This window comes from Neophocaena asiaeorientalis, unplaced genomic scaffold (genome assembly GCF_003031525.2).
Source record: "Neophocaena asiaeorientalis asiaeorientalis breed wild unplaced genomic scaffold, Neophocaena_asiaeorientalis_V1.1 scaffold671, whole genome shotgun sequence".
In the NCBI taxonomy this organism is placed as follows: domain Eukaryota; kingdom Metazoa; phylum Chordata; class Mammalia; order Artiodactyla; family Phocoenidae; genus Neophocaena; species Neophocaena asiaeorientalis.
This window is the reverse complement of record NW_020175533.1, coordinates 2,505,835-2,509,746: the sequence shown is the minus strand read 5'-3', so window position 1 is coordinate 2,509,746 and position 3,912 is coordinate 2,505,835.

Genomic DNA, 3,912 nt, shown 5'->3' with positions numbered 1-3,912 from the left:
CTCACAACCACCCTAAGAAGTGAATACTATTATTATTCACATCTTACAGATGAGGAAACTGAGTCCCAGAGTGGATAAGCAAGTGGCAGTGGGGTTGCACAGCTGGTCACTGGCATAGCTGGGATAGTCCCTACTCAATGAATACTTGTTGATAGAAGATATTTCACTTTTAGGACATAGCGATTATATTTTTATTGAAGTATAGTTGATTTACAATGTTGTGCTAATTTCTGCTGTACAACACAGTGATTCAGTTATACATATATATACATTCTTTTTCATATCTTTTCCATTCTGGTTTATCAAAGGATATTGAATATATTGTAGTTCCTTGTGCTATACAGTAGGACTTTGTTGTTTATCCATTCTATGTGTAATAGTTTGCATCTGTTAACTCCAAACTCCCAATCCATCCCTTCCTCATCCCCCATCCCTGCTTAGCAAGCGCAAATCTGTTCTCTAAGGGACATCTATTTTGTTTGCTCATGTTTGAATTCACTACATGGATCCAAAAGTCTACTTACTCCAATAAAAAAATAAAAGTCAAACCATGCCTGTAGCTACCCTTTTACTTTGACATACAAATATTAGCAGTTAATATTTACAGAAAGCTTGTTATGTGCCAGGCAGTAAGAAGAGTAAATTTTATGATTAAGCTCATTTAATTCCCCAAATAATCCAATTTGTTAGGTATTACGATTACTTTTATTTATAGGTGAAGTTATCGAAGGTTAGATAAATTAATTAATCATGATATCTAATAAATGGGAATGCCAATATCTGAATTCAGTTCTCTCTGAGAGCAGAGCCTGAGTTCTTAAATACGAAACTATTTACCTTGCATCTTTACCTGGCAGGGAAGGAAAACAATACTTATTGATACCTCATGCTAGACATTGTGACAAATTCTTACACTTAAGATATTATATTTAAACCTTGCAACACCCTGTGTGCCAGGTATCACTGTTGCAATTTTTAAAACTCTTACTATCAAAGTAATTTGTGTTTAAACAAAAATTTGGAAGACTCAGGAGCTGAAAGATTTTTAACAGCTGCATATTTTCCTCTTGTATGCGTATGACATGACTTATTAATCAGCCCCATTTTCAAGGACTTCTGTGTAATTTCTGTCACACCATGGCAGTGACCTTTCTTGTCATCTATCTTTGTATACTGTGGTGAGCATTTCTAAAATTTCTCGTTCAAAAGCTGGGTACATTTTGAGTTTTCATATACATTGCCAAATTGCCTTTTGAAAAGTTAGTGCAAGTTTATACTTTCACTAATAATGAATAAAAATACCCTTCCTAATCCTTTTATCATGTTTTTAATTCTTGCCGTTGGACAGTTGAAAATATCTCATTTCTTTTGTTTGTGTTTATTTAATTATCAGTTAATGTTGAGTATCTTTTCATATTTTTTCCTTTTTATATTTATTTTGTGAGTTGTTCTTTTATATACATTGTCCTTTCTCCTGTGGGTTTTTTTTTTTTTGCGGTACGCGGGCCTCTCACTGTTGTGGTCTCTCCCATTGTGGAGCACAGGCTCCGGATGCGCAGGCTCAGCGGCCATGGCTCACGGGCCCAGCCGCTCTGCGGCATGTGGGATCTTCCCAGACCGGGGCACGAACCCGTGTCCCCTGCATCAGCAGGTGGACTCTCAACCACTGCGCCACCAGGGAAGCCCTCCTGTGGGTTTTTAAATCTTTGTCTTACTATTTTAAAAACGTTTTATGGAAATATAACTTAGGTAAAAGTCTTTTGGGATAGACATTTTATTGAAGCATAGCATACAGAGAAAAGTATATAATGTATATAGTTTCATGAATTTCTACAAATTGGAAACACCTGTGTAACCAGTGCCTGACTCAAGAAACAGTAAATGACAAGCCACCCAGAAGCCTCCTTCATGCCCCTTTCAATTGCTATCCCCTGACACATGGGTAACCACTATCTGATTTTCACCATCATAGATCAGTTTTGCTTGTTCTTGAATGTCATATAAATGGAATCATATGTTATTATTCTTTGGGTTTGGCTTTTTTTCACTTATCATGATGTTTTTGAGACTCATTCTTGTTATTTTATCAGTAGTTTGTTTTCTTTCCATTACTGTGATACTATTACATAAATATATTACAATTGTTTATCCATTCTACTGCTGCTGGATGTTTCCATTTTGGCTATTACAAATAATACTTCTGTGAATATTCTTGTTTATATCTTGGTGAACATATGTGCTCATTTCTGTTGGATATTTACCTAGGAGTGGGATTGCTGGGTCCTAGGTTAGGGGTATGCTCAGCAATAGTAGATTGAGTTACAATGTTTTCCAAAGAGGCTGTACCATTCTACTCTCACCTTATACGAGAGTTCCAGTTGTTTCACATCCTCACCAACATTTGGGTTTTTGGTCTTAATTTTAGCCATTCTGTTGGTATATAGTAGTATCTCATTGTGGTTTAAATTTGTAATTTCCCTGATAACTAATGATTTTGAGCACCTTTAAATATGTTAATTGGCCATTTATATATCATCTTTTGTGAAGTGTCTGTTCAAATCATTTTCTATTGGATTGTTTATATTTATCTTACTGGGGGCTTCCCTGGTGGCACAGTGGTTAAGAATCTGCCTGCTAATGCAGGTGACACGTGTTTGAGCCCTGGTCCAGGAAAATTCCACATGCTGTGGAGAAACTAAGCCCGTGCGCCACAGCTACTGAGCCTTCCCTCTAGAGCCCTCGAGCCACAACTACTGAGCCCACGTGCCACAACTACTGAAGCCCACACGCCAAGAGCCCATGCTCCGCAACAAGAGAAGCCACCGCAATGAGAAGCCCGTGCACCGCAAAGAAGAGTAGCCCCCACTCGCTGCAACTAGAGAAAGCCCGCATGGAGCAACGAAGACCCAATGCAGCCAAAACTAAATAAAGAAAATAAATAAATTTATTAAAAAAATATTTATCTTACTGATTTGTAGGAGTTCTTTATAGTTTCTATAGTATAAAAGTCCTTTGTTAGATACAGGTATTGCAAATATCTCAGAGAAGGCATCTTTGAAATGATTAAACAGTAGCTTTTCTCTTAAGAATATTCCCTTCTTAAAAAATATTACTTTAATTTTGGGACTTCCTTGGTGATCCAGTGGGTAAAACTCCACGCTCCCAAAGCAGAGGGCCCGGGTTCAATCCCTGGTCGGGGAACTAGATCCTATACGCCTTAATTAAGAGCTCTCATGCCACAATTAAGAAGTCCTCATGCTGCAACTAAGAAGTCAGCATGCTGCAACTAAGAAGTCCACATGCTGCAACGAAGATCAGGCATGCTGCAACTAAGAGCTGGTGCAGAGAAGGGGAAGATGGCAGAAGAGTAAGACGCGGAGATCACCTTCCTCCCCACAGATACATCAGAAATACATCTACACGTGGAACAACTCCTACAGAACACCTACTGAACACTGGCAGAAGACCTCAGACCTCCCAAAAGGCAAGAAACTCCCCACGTACCTGGGTAGGGCAAAAGAAAAAAGAATAAACAGAGACCAAGGATTAGGGACGGGACCTGCACCAGTGGGAGGGAGCTGTGAAGGAAGAAAGGTTTCCACACACTAGAAGCCCCTTCGCAGGTGGAGACTGCGGGTGGCGGAGCGGGGAGATTTGGAGCCGTGGAGGAGAGCACAAAAACAGGGGTGCAGAGGGCAAAGCAGAGAGATTCCCGCAGAGAGGATCGGTGCAGACTGGCACACACCAGCCCGAGAGGCTTGTCTGCTCACCCACTGGGGAGGGCTGGGCTGGGAGCTGAGACTCGGGCTTCGGTGGGAGTACAGGGAGAGGACTGGGGTTGGCGGCGTGAACACAGCCTGCAGGGGGTTAGTGCACCACGGCTAGCCAGGAGGGAGTCCCGGGAAAAGTCTG